Here is a 14,034-nt window from a genome sequence, read left to right as displayed (position 1 = left end):
TTAGCATGTATATAGAAAATACGTAGTCAAAAATAATCCTAGAATATGGTAATTTTCTTGGCCTGTTTTATGCAGCCTGGGAAACCCAGACTCCTCTCCAGACACAAGAGTGGTTTGGTGTATGTGTATGCTATCATGTGTTTTGGCATTTAAAAGCCTGGGTGCAGGATGAGCGTCAGTGTTTAATGTATGTTTGTGTGAGTTGATGAACACTGGTAATTGATGATGTGCTGCCAAAAAAAAGGAGAAATTCTGACAGATTCCCAGAAGTAAAAAGATATTTTGGAGCAGATAAACAGAGAGGGATTTTGAATGGATCGGTCTGTGCCCATAGAGAGCCCATTAGTCTAATTGATGGATGCTCGCCACAAAGTCCAGCCTGCTTCAGACCTCTTCTGATGCCGCCGCAAACAAGGACACATTTAATGGCTTTGGAAATAAACAAATGAACCGCCTCCCATACAAGAGTATCAGTTTTGGGGTCATTCTATGAAGCAGGTGCTTGTTTTAGTTTCATAAGATGATTTTTAAACATTCTCTATCAAATAAATAATGTGCTTTTGTCAGTAAATTACATCTTGTGATCTCAAACTGATGTGAAATATTATGTCAGGATGAAAATATGCTTTCAGAAAGATAAATTATATGTTTTATAGTTTACTTCAGCATTGCAAACCTTACAGTAAATAATACAGGATGCGTTTAAATTAAATGTTCTCTTTTGAGTATGATAAATGATGCAGGCAAGACTGACAAGAACAAAATCTGATAAAACTAACTTTAACTTGTCCTTGTCCTTTATTGAAAAAATAAAAATATGATGAAAATGTATTTGGCCTCAGGCCATCCAAGATAAAGAAGAAGAGTTTGTTTCTTCTTCAGAATAGATTTGGAGAAATGTAGCATTGCATCACTTACTCAGCAACGGATCCACTGCAGTGAATGGGTGCCGTCAGAATGAGAGTCCAAACAGCTGATAAAAACATCACAATAATCAACTTAAAAACAATTAAATGATGGATTTGCTTCTTACAAACATGCAGCTTTTGACTTTACAATACATTAACTGATGTTTTTATCAGCGGTTTAGACTCTCATTGTGACGGCACCCATTTACTGCAGTGGATCCATTGGCGAGCAAGTGATGGAATGCTACATTTCTCCAAATTTGTTATGCTGAAGAAACTAAATCATTTGCACCTTGGATGGCCTGAGGGTGACTAAATAATCAGCAAATTTTTATTTTTGGGTGAACTGTCCCTTTAAGGATGTAGATTCATACAAATGAATAACTTTTCATTATTGGCTAAACTGTCCCATTAAATCTCATGTTTATTATAACTCGCTGATAATTAAATTAGATTCCCATTAATGGTGTTTATTATTTGAACATATTCTTCTGTAGAGCAGTGTTCATCATTGGTCTGTCTGCAAGCTGTCAGAACCAGAAGCGCAGTGGAACCGTTTATTATGTTTACATATTTAATTATACTGCAGATCCAGGTTTAATTATACAGATATCATTGTGTTTGTCTGCTCCGGGAGGTCTCTAGTGTCTCCTTGTTGGACACAAACACAGATCCACACATCACAGAGTGCACAGGGTGTGTATAATGTGACCAGCTCATGTGTGCCATGCTGTCCTGCGGGACTGAGAGACACATCTGCAGCCGAATCACTGGAAGACCACACCAGACCTAAACACAGGAGCACACTGAAAATCTGTTATGCTGGTGGGGTCTTTAAACATAATAAAAGTACATTCTAAATTATTGAACTAATATAAGTTAATCTATGCATTACTACTTGTATTTACTTTGCTTTTGTCAAATGTTATTGGACACTAATTAACAAATACCACTGTGTCAATGGTAAAATATTGGTAGTAATATTAATACAATATTAATACTATGTAAGATATGATTTAAAAATATAATAAAATCAAATATAGAATAAAATATGTTGGCATATAAACTGGTGAAATATATGTTCATGTAAATAAATACTTGTACATATGCACAGCCTTTTCCACCCGCCTTGGTAAAAATGTTATATGGCAGTCAATCAGTTATTTTATTATTGAGATACTATTAAAGTTTTTATTAATAGTTTCAATTCATTTTAATGAGAAATTTCCCATTTTTAATTTAATTTCAGTTAAAATTGTAATCTTTTTCAGTTTTAATTTATTAAAAAAAAATTATGTCTAATGTACTTTTTCAGTTTTAGTTTTTCTTGATGCATGTTAACAAACAAACAAACAAAAAATATTAGCAGTAATAAAACAAGTTAACATTGTTTTTAATATACACGCCATTAAAAAAAAATCAGTTATTGTTTATTTTAATATAAAAAGTTTTTAATTTTAACCATAACACTAAAAATTATTTTTCTAAGTAATAAATAAAACAAAGATTTAAGTTTTACAACAAAATAATTTAAAATTTTCTTCTTCAAAATGAAAATAATTTGTTTTTCTTTTTCAAAATGTCCCCAAGCTTATAATAACCAGCTTGGAAATATGATTCGTAATGTTTACAGTTTGCAAATGAATATAGAAATCAGCTGTCCAGGTTTTAGATTCTGTTTATGAAAACTGTTTTACTTATTTGCAATGATGAACCCTTGATAAATGGTTTTTCAGACATGCTCTGCTGCTTAGTACCATGAACTCGTCAGTTAACTCATAATTAAAACAGATTACACTTGCATATAGATCAAGTCATCATCACAAGCCATCCTTGGCTTTAGGGGCTTGCATGAGGTTTTCTTATACAGATTTACCTCTTCAACAGCTGAACCCTAGCACTGCAGAGTCTGCCTCAAACAGCATCCATACTAGTAGAAATTTAAACTCTTTTAGTTGCCAAACAGTTCATTTGCAGTCACAGGTGTGTGTGTGTGTGTGTGTGTGTGTGTGTGTGTGTATCTGCTATTTTCATGAAAGTGTCAAACATGCCTCATCCAATCAGAGTCTATTTAAAGTCCATTTTACAATAAAGTGTACAGTAGCTTGTGTGTGGTAGAATTAGGCTTATCTCTTAATGCACTCATTAGGACCTTATCAATGGTTTAATGCTAATTAAGACACAGTTTGAAGTGACAGCTTATGAGGAACCAGATGCAATCTGTTAGCACTCATGTTAACACTGTTAACATTCATGAACTATAATAAACTCACACTACACATTCACACATGAACATTCATATAAACAGTCTCTCTCTTACAGAACAACATAAAGCATCTGTTGATATCCCGTTTTCGTTGGAAACCTCTTATTGACCCGAGCACCGTCCAGCCTTCGGTTCTCAACAGTCTTTAAGAAACACCAGCATGTGTTACTCAGATCCTGCTCAGTAAATGTTTTAAATGGCACTTTTCACTGCATCCGTTCACTGACTAACATTAATCAAACCAGAACTTCCTCTCCAGAATCTACATAGACACAGACTAGATTGCAGGTTTTATTTTATTTTATTGATTTATTTTTGGAGATGCACTGGGGGGCAAACGTTTGTAATAATTAAGATTTATAAATGTTTTCCAAAAAAGGGTCTCATATGCTCTCTAAGGTTGCATTTATTTGATAGAAAAACAGAAAAAAAACTGTAATATTGTTTTCATGTTTTTAATATTTAAAATAGCGAATAATATAATATTTCTATTGTAATATATATCCAGTCTTCAGTGTCACATGATCCTTCAGAAATCACTTTAATACACTGATTTGCTGACATTCTTTGATAAAAAGGAAGTTTACTGAACAACATTACAAAAAATTATATTTCAAATTGTCTATTAATGTATTGACTGCAATTGGTTGATCAGTTTCATACATCTTTGCTGAAAAAAAATATTAAAACATGCATTAAACAACTTAGCTGAGACATTTGAATGTTAGTGTATTATGGTTACCAAAAATAATAAGCAGCAATAACTTTTTTATTCTCAAAATTGATAAAGAGAACTGTTTCTTGAACATCAAATCATCATATTTCAGTAATTTCAGAAGGATCATGTGAGTAATGATGCAGAAAATTCAGCTTTGATCACAGGAATAAATTATATATTTGAAATATATTAAAATAGAAAACAGTTATTTCACATTGTAAAAATATTACACAATATTAGTTGTTATTGTATTTAAAATAAACAAATGCAGCCTTACAAAAACAATAACAAAATCTTAATTATTCCAAACTTTTTGCCACCACTGTATACCATGTATTCTTTCATATATGAAATGCAGAATAGTGCAATATTCTGCAGAAGTTTGTGGTATGTCTCCCTCATGTTTTGGGGCAGTAACTAGAGTGTGTTTTGGCACGGGACCGTCTCAGTTCTGCACTCCTGGAGACGGATGTGTTACACGCTCAGGCCTGACATCACTGTAGGTGTTATTAAGATGAATGAAGAGATGTGCAAATGCCGTCGGATGTGTTTAACAGCATAACCCTGAAGCACTAACCACTTTTGAAAACCTGAGACGCAGTATCTTGTAAAAGGTGTTTGCTAAGGCAGCAGAAATGCTATCATTATTGCTCAGAGATTTGGAAAGTCGCCAGGTACATTTATGCTTACGTTTCTGCATTAACAGAAGCTTTTATCCAAAGCTACTTACAAAAGAGGAGCAAAAGCAATTTGTCAAAGAGCCAACAATATTTGTCATATTCCGTGCCAGGTTTATAGAGATTAGGAAGCTGAGCAAGTACAAACATTAAGTGCTAAACATCAGTCATTGTTTTAATACATGTTTAATATTATTAGTGTATGTTGTTTAAATCAAATGTATATTCTCAAACTAAGCATGATACTCCATTAATATATAACACATTTATAAATTTGGTTAAAATAATGAGATGTGTGTGTGTATATATATTGTATATGATAATATAGCACATTGATAATATGATAATATATCACAAATGTATCAATCCAATTTATTTTACTGGTTGAAATAATGATATGCAAAGTCTGGCTGAATATTATCAAAGAAAATAATCGGTTATGAAAAATATATATTTATATATATATATATATATATATATATATATATATATATATATATATATATATATATATATATATATATATAAAACTTATTTTTAATATATAAATAATTTATCTTTTATTGCTTTACATTTATTTGTAATATTTGTTAAAAAAATAGATAAATATTAAAAATGTGTATTTAATATGTTATTTAATATTTAAAATGTAATTTAATATTTATTTAGTAAAAATGCTACTAGTATTTATCACATTATGGATATGATATGTTGAGTAAAAACTCAACATAACATATCCATAATGTGATAAATGCTTGTATGTTTTGCCTCTGTTCCATTTTATTTTTACCTCTTTCCATTTATTATTCCTTTTGCTTTTCCCCATTAATGAGTTTTTTTCCTGTCCTACACACACACACACACACACACACACACATCTCCTCTGCTGAGGCATGCACGAAAGAGGATTTCCTGAAGACCAAAGAGGGCCATTACCCAGGGGCCATTAGGCCTCAAGTAGAGCATGTCAGCGCTGTAACTCTATTTGTGTGTGTGTGTGTGTGTGTGTTCATAGCACACATTGGCATGAACTTCTGTACATGCAAGAGAGATGTGTGTCACACGTTTTCATGTAGCTGCATGTGAGTTCAGAAATGACTAGACTCTGATTTATCAAACACAATACTTTATTTTAAGATTTTATCATGTCATTTTTTTTATCATTGTTTTCAATCACAAAATAATAATTGGTATACTATTTTAGACTTAATTTGTGTTTGTTATTCTTCTATTCAGTTTTTTAGCTGGTCAGTCTTTCGTTGTCGTCTTATTTAAAAACAGCATTTGTTTTATTCTTGACATTTAAGGAGGTCTATAGCATGATCGCCCCCCTTAAAGTACATTTCGCCCCCGCTGGCTCCTGCCGGTTAAAATGCTCGAGTAACAGCATTAAAAGCATGCGTATTTTTATTGCTCATGCAATATTCAGAGTAAAATGTCTTTTACAGTCACATGTTGTCGTGGGAGTTAAAAACAGGATGGAGAGAAATCTTTCGAATGCACAAATCTTATCATAATAGAAGAAATTTGTGAAATTGCATTTTTTCCAGCCGAAAACATCTAAAAGCATTATTCAGATGGGACTGCAGTTCCCTAAGGAGGTACATTTGTGTTTCACAGACAAACTTTCTCATTTCGGCTCCATTATAGCTCTCATCTTATTCTGCTTCACACATCTGGGATAGATTGAGATATGACGTACAGTGTGGCCTTTGTACTCGTCCTCAAATGTTGACGTTTTTCCCAGGTCTCCTAACACACTTTGTATTTCTAAAGTTGAAATGATAAAGACTCCACACAGACACTAAAGCTAGTGTTTCTTCAAATGCTTTGTTCTTTGCTGCTATCTTGATGCATGTTAGTGAGCATCTGTAACACACACATCCAGAATATAAACCAGAGATCCCAGTCCCATCTGAATCTGTGCATGACAGATGCTCTGTGTTCATAACTGTAAGTCAAGAGAGCTCATCCAGTCCAAACAGTGATAGTGAAATGTCTTCAAGACATCTCTGCTAGTGCACTTCCTCTAGCTCTAATGAAGCTGACTGATGAAACATCACTGCTTTACGCCGTCTCTGAGGGTGTGTGTGTGTGTGTGTGTGTGTGTGTCTCATCATCAGTGATGAAGACACTTTGGCATTTGAGCATAAAACTCCCAGAATGCCCTGCAGCTGGTGGAAAGGTCTCTGCTAGTGTTTAGCAGTCTGAGGACGACCCTGTTATCTTCTGTCAGTCGCTGATGAATCTTTATTGTAAATCAGATGATGCCCATAACAGTTTATTGACTTGCCATCAGGTTTACATTTAATGAAACTATACGAATTCAGTTTGTTTCTTAGCATACACATATTTAAAACCCTTTCAAACAATTGTAAATTATTTACAGGGACTAAAGCAAAAATGTTAATGTTACAGAATTTGACTATTACAATTTCATTCAGTTTTTTAAAGATGGAAATGATGAGATGCACTGTGATTTACTATAAAAAAAAATAATATTTGTGAAGAAAATATGTATTTCTATATGCATTGACAGAATTTACATTACAATTTAATTTTGCTTTTTAAAGACATCATAAAATATTATTTAATATATAAACTAGTAAATATATTTGTAAATACAGAAGAAATTATGTATGCATGTCTATATGTAGATTTGATAAAAATTAGCATATTTTTTATTGAACTGATGAAATATTATATGTATAATCATCTATTTTATGTTTATTTAATTATAAATATATATTTAATTATCTTTAAATTCATGTAATTGTTCAACAAGTCTTCTTTTAAGTATGTATTTTATTATATGTAGATTTAAAAAAAAGCTAATATAATATATAATAAAATGGTTAAATATTAAATAAACACAAATCAATTCAAAATAAATACAAATGAATCAATCCTCATAATTGGTTTCATATTTGGGGTGGAATATCCTCCCAACTGAGTTCCCCGTTTCACTAAATCCCTCACTTAACTGAGTAAAATGGGTTGTGTGTTTGTTTTCATGTTGACTGTAAGTGTGAAAAACTATAGTAAGAGCTATTCTCATAGGTCTTTGGTTTGTCCCAGGCTTATATATCAGCAGACCTGACTGTGTGTTGTAGTGAAGCAGCACTGAGGGTCTGTGCACTCGGCGGGCGAGAGGTCTGTTGTCCAGGTCATATTTTTGTAAGCTGAACATACTGCTGCATGGCCAGAGAGAGGAGAAATGGATAAAGAGAGCAGAAGATAAGACGAGTGCGCCTGGGCGGCTGGAGCCCATGTGTGGACGGGTTATTTTAGTAAAGCTTCGTGCCCTCTTCCTATCTTAGAGACAGGAGGCATACGCTATGATTAATTTCTCTCCGAGCATGTCCTACTTGCGTGTGTGTGGGGCCGTGCATGCATGCGTTTATGTATCCAGGTATCTGAGTATGTGAGTTTCCCCTCGGCTTTGCCTTCAGCATCTGGGATTAACGCTTCACGTTTCTGCCTCTTTTCCTTGATCAATATCTGATGACTCCTGACAGGCTCTTTCTCCACTCACCGCTCTTAGCCCGGCGGGGATCGATGGAGTTTGAGGCTATTCGTCGGTGTGTTTTACCCTCGGCTCATTACTGGAGAACTCCTTTTACCTCATTTCCTGCTCTGTCTGTCTTTCTGGAAAGGAACATCCCAAATGTAATCTCCTTGACATCTCAGTTGTTTTTCCTAGATAGCATTCAGGTTAAATGGAGACTGAAATCAACGTGAGTTCCATGTTTCTGGTCTTTATGTAAACCGTTCATTGGTGCATGCAAATCCAAAAATAGTTTGTCTTCACAATCTTTTATTAATTATTATTGTAATTTTCTCCACCGTTTTGGATGATGTCACTTGGGCCATGCAAGCTGTTGACTAATGTTAATCTTATTGATGTTCTTATTATAAATGTATGATAAAATTGTTTTTATTCAGAAATTAATGCAATTAAAAAGAGTTGAAGAATGCTGGTTTACAGGGCTCCGTGATTAATCAATATAAAATCAAACTGCAATTATCAAATAAATAAATATATATTACGATTAAATTGTTTTATTTTTGTAGTAACAGTACAATTTTATATTTTGATATTTTTAATAAAAATATAATAATATTACACATGTAATATAATAATACATTTAATATTTAAAATAAATATATTATTATTATTATTATTATTATTGTTGTTGTTGTTGTTGTTGTTATAGTCATACTGATATATAATTACACAATTTTCTGTCCATATCATGTAGCCCTACAAACAATCACAGCAAACCTGGACCTGAAAAAATATTGCAAACTAATTTTTTATATCATAAAATCTCTATAGTAGATTTCCCCCAAAATCATGTAGTGAACAATCCCAGTATTGTCAGATGTATCTTCTCTAGTTGTTAAAAGACCTTGACTGTCTCATGCTGTGCTCAGATTTGCCAAGACACCAGTGTGATAATTAAAGATCATAGATCTCAATATGAACTTCACTATTTCTCATTAAATTCTTCAATGTAAATTATCTATACAGATTAATTCTATACAGTAGCACTATAGTAGCTGTGTCATACCAGCACCCCAGGATCACGGCAGTGACAAACACACATTTCTTCAGGAAAATGTCAAATCTAGTTACTATTTTTCTTTCTTTGGGGGTTTTAGGAGAAAGCTGACCCTTAAACGAAAGCGTACTGTGAACTCCATTAAGATCAGCCTCCAAGCTATGAATTTTTCCTCTAGGCTTTTCACTTTCTCTCGGCCTGTTCCTCAACACAATGTAGGACTCAATTAGGGAGAACGTGATCTACAGCAATGCCAAACACACTCCATTGGTCTCCTCTATGCTCAGTTAAGCTGCTTGTGTGTCAGGCGCGTCTGCAGAGGAAGAGGGATCAGTGCCTGCTTCTCATTTTCAGCACTGGCCACTTCCCAGGAATCAATACTTTTCTGATGGTTGGCTGGATTCGGGAAAGGGGGCGGCGGAGTCTCCTCATTACGCTTTCACTAAGGGACTGATGCTTAATGTGTCTAGTCTGAAGGAGGCCTGCTCAACCCATTTACTCTGGTAAAAATAACATATACATTCATAATCATACTGAGATTCAGTGGCAGTGTAAATTAAATAGACATATTTTACATTTAAGAGATCTATACGAATGAATGTGAAGGTTGGAAAAAATAAAATGAAATTCTACAAACACTAGGGTGGTACACAGGGTAATGCACAGCACATTGTGACGTTCAGTGGCATATTCATTATTTATTCAGTTTTTATTTAATTTACATAAAGTATGATGTTTCTGACACAGTACCACCATAATAATACATTTTATTTTGTTATTTTATTTTATTTTTTTGCTTTACTTTTACATTTTATTATATTTAAAACTTTTACAAGTATTTTTATTTAATTTAAATATAATTATTTAATGTAATATTTTTGGTTTACACTTCATATTTTAATGTATTATTTATTCTATATTATTTATTTAATTTAAATACATTTTTTAAAAAATTACATTTTGAATTTAATGTATTTTATATTTTTGTTTTGTTTTATTTACCTTTTTTAAATTAGAATGAATAACATTCATTTAAATATGACTCTAATTTATTTTATTAGTAGCTGTGTTTTGGTTGATTAATTGTTTAATCAATGGCTAGTGTTTATTTAAACGTGAAGGTGAATGCACTAGCAATTCGGAGGTTGCCCTCCATCTAAGGTGTCTATTGATTATCATTAATCCACCTATAACTACAGCTGAATTTACATGAGGGATCAATACAATATGCAGCTTTCTATCACTTTAGGTAATTCCCAAAACATTTCCCCTGCATCTCTCTCTCCTTAAATGCCACACATCTTTAATCTTGTTTTCTTGAATCTCTGTGCATTTTTATTCATTCACTCTCACTCTCCAGACTGTCCTTCACTCTTTCTTTTCCAGGAGAGGTGTGATGTGTTTTTACAGCGACTCTGATGCACAGGGCTGTAAAGAAAGATGCCATCATCATGCATTAGACAACTTAACATTTAATGGCCAAAAATCTCAGGTTCACATGTCAGCATGAATGCATTCTTATATCCAGTCAATAAATTGTTTTCAAGGCAATGTGAAACTGGCCTCATGAAAAAGCATGTTGGTAATAGTATTTAACTAATGACCACAAAATAAGTATTAATCAAATACACCTTAAAGACCAAAATAGTGTTTATTAATATCTGATCCATATCTGTGATCTTGAATTATTCTGTAACAAATTAGAAAGAATCCTTTTTATTTATAGTGTTTATCATAAATAAATATTTACAATATGATGCTTGACCCCCCCCCCCCACCTCATTTTTTTGTGTCTTATTATTTATGGTTAGATGTAAAATTATAATAATATATCAATTAGAACTAATAAATTACTTAATCTTGTATTTACATCCACATTTTATGTTTCCTTTCTATTTAGTGTATACCATAATAATAAGTATGAGCCTGATAATAATAATGATGCCTGATTTAGCCTTTTTTTTCTTCAAAAAGAAATTTTGGTTGCTATTTACTTAAAGTAAGGTGTAAAATGATAATATATATACATACATATATACACATTTTCTTTTATTGCTTAAAATAAAAAATGAATATACAATTTTAATAAAGATTTATGTTACTAAAGCTGTGCATATGCAAACATAGTACTGTCAGTACAACCGTTTAATATTAATATAGACTATGCTTTTAAATTACTAATAAAATTAATATATATTTGTATTCCCTAATATAAACTCAAATACTTATCAAGAATATAAAAAATGTAACAGACGGACAAATGTACCGAGACAATAATTTTAGTTGCAATTTTCTAGAGATTTTAAATTGTTATTGTCAGCCTCTTCAGAGTCCAGTACTGCTATCAAAATGGACAAAAGAGGTTTGTTTGTTTGTTTGAATCTTTCGAACGTGTAAATGCATGATTAAAACACACAACAGGGAGCAGAAAATGAATGGAAAGTAACTTAACTGATGCTGGCAACCTAAATCATGATTCAGTTATCAATCATGCAAATGCACACGGGAAATAAGGACACACTGAATGCAGGAGTGACAGTGTTGTGTGTGTGTGTGTGTGTGTGTGTGTGTGAGAGAGAGAGGCTCACACTGTGTTTTGTCTGCTCTGATCAATACTGAGTCAAGGGCACCTAAGACAGCGTGTTTGAGGAAGAGGCAGTGTGTCTTTTGTCCCTTTCTGATCAGATTGGGCGATATCATCCTCGTGACGCAGCGGCCCTGAAGGACATCTGTGTTTCACGCTCTAACTAGTACAGACAACAAGAGAACAACCAACTCATGAATTAGGGAATTCCTACAAGATGGACTGAATTCAGGCTTTCTGCTCATTGAGCACAGATAACAAAGCCAGTGTTTGTGTATGTTCATGTTTATGTTTCTGGTCTATCTATGCATTGATTAAATCGATGTAAATGCATTGGATTATATAACACAGTATTGAACACTGCAGGATCTTTTCCCTACACTGATTCACTGTTCTTCATTTTTGCTCAATGTCTTATTATCAACTGGTGTTTTTAAGTTACTTCCTCGCAAACATGTAAAAAAAAAAAAAAAAAATTCAATTCTATATCTATTGTTTTATCATCTGAAGCCCATCAAACTTTGTTTTGTGAAAATCTATTAGACCTTGAAGCAAATGAATTTCAGTTCAATTACACTTTTCTCAAAAATACACTATTACAATGTGAAACCTTGTTATCATGATGTTGTGACATGATTATCACAATATGAACAGACATCGATTCTCTATCAACACGATTTTGGCCGATACCTCAAAACATGCTGTGATATGATTATGATTAGATTTATTATTTAATTGAATCTCTAAAAAAATTCAAATCTTGTGTCCTGGGTGAGAATGACAAAATGAGAAAAAATACACTTTTAAATAATAAGGAAAAATAAAAATGTAAGTCTCCTTCTCCTTATTTTTACACATTTTGAACATATACATGATATATGCTGCACACTATATGGTTGTATGGACTTGTACGTTTACATACTGTACATTGGTGGCCAAAATGATTAGAACAGTAGTATTTTCAGCAGCTAAAAATGGTTTTAAGTCAATTATTTCTATAATTTGCAGTAGTGTGTCAGTAGGAAATATCATATTACATTTCCAAACATTCATTTTTAAACAATCAAACATTGTGATAATCCAGTGTGATTTGTGTTTGCACAACAGTCAGCGCTCCACACATCATCAGTCTGTCTGGAATGACATGAAAAAACAGAACAAACTGAGACTGATGTAATTGAGTTAACTGAAGTTAATTGATAAAGAAATTCTATTTATGACATTATTTTTGACAGCATTTTTCTGTGTCGAAAACAGTACTGTAGTTTTGCAGGTAAGTTTCTTGAAGCATCTTGGAGAAATTGTCACAGTTCTTCTGGATTTAGTCTGACTCAGTTTATTCTTATTCTTAAGCCTGTTTCTGCACTGAATAAAAAAAGAATAAAAAGAAAGAGGTTATTGCAAATTTTTATCTCACAATTCCGTGATATAAACTCACAATTGTGTTATTGTGTTAACTTGAAATTTTGAAAGATTACATATGCTTTTTTCTCAATTCTGACTTTTTTTTGAATTGTCAGATATAAACTTGCAATTGCGAGGTAAAGTCCAATTTTGGCAGGAGGGAAAAGACGGATTTGTTCTCCAAATTGCAAGTTCATATCTCACAATTATGACTTTTTAACTAGCAATTGCGAGTTTAGTGTGAAGTGAAGTGACATTCAGCCAAGTATAGTGACCCATACTCAGAATTCATGCTCTGCATTTAATCCATCCAAAGGGCACACACACACAGAGCAGTGAACACACACACACACACACACTGTAAACACACACCTGGAGCAGTGGGCGGCCATTTATGTTGCGGCAATGCCTTGCTTAAGGGCACCTCAGTCGTGGTATTAAGATTCGAACCCACAACCCTAACTCTCTAACCACTGAGAAAAAGTAGGAATTGTAAGATAAAAATTTGCAATGACCTTTTTTTCTTTTTTTATTTAGTGGCGGAAACAGGCTTCCATAGTTTCTTCATTATTCCAGACAAACTGATGATGATCAGATCAGATCTCTGTGTGGAGCGCTGGCTGTTGTCAGACAAAAAACTCACTGTCAAATGAATATTTGGAAATGTAAACTGATATTTCCTACTGACACACTACAGCAAAATATAGAAATAACTGACTTAAAACCTTTTTAGCTGGTGAAAATACTAGTGTTCTAATCATTTGGGCCACCACTGTAATTTTAGTAAAATAGATATCTTAATTAAAAAAACGTATAATATATCATTTTTGGAAGTGAGCGATAGTGGCCAATTAGTTGTAAAATAATAAATAATAAAAATATTAAAATAAACGTATGTATAAAGATTGTCAA

The 14,034-nt window shown here is 32.8% G+C and overlaps 1 protein-coding gene across 1 annotated transcript in view; it reads left to right on the top strand.

Annotated features, from left to right (window-relative positions):
* Positions 1–14,034, top strand: part of LOC113103988 (voltage-dependent calcium channel subunit alpha-2/delta-2) — a 259,966-nt gene that overhangs the window by 48,813 nt on the left and 197,119 nt on the right. The window lies entirely within an intron of this gene.

The sequence above is a fragment of the Carassius auratus genome, chromosome 6 (genome assembly GCF_003368295.1).
Source record: "Carassius auratus strain Wakin chromosome 6, ASM336829v1, whole genome shotgun sequence".
Taxonomy (NCBI): domain Eukaryota; kingdom Metazoa; phylum Chordata; class Actinopteri; order Cypriniformes; family Cyprinidae; genus Carassius; species Carassius auratus.
The sequence above is the reverse complement of the archived record's forward strand: the minus strand, read 5'-3'. Positions and strand labels throughout refer to the sequence as shown.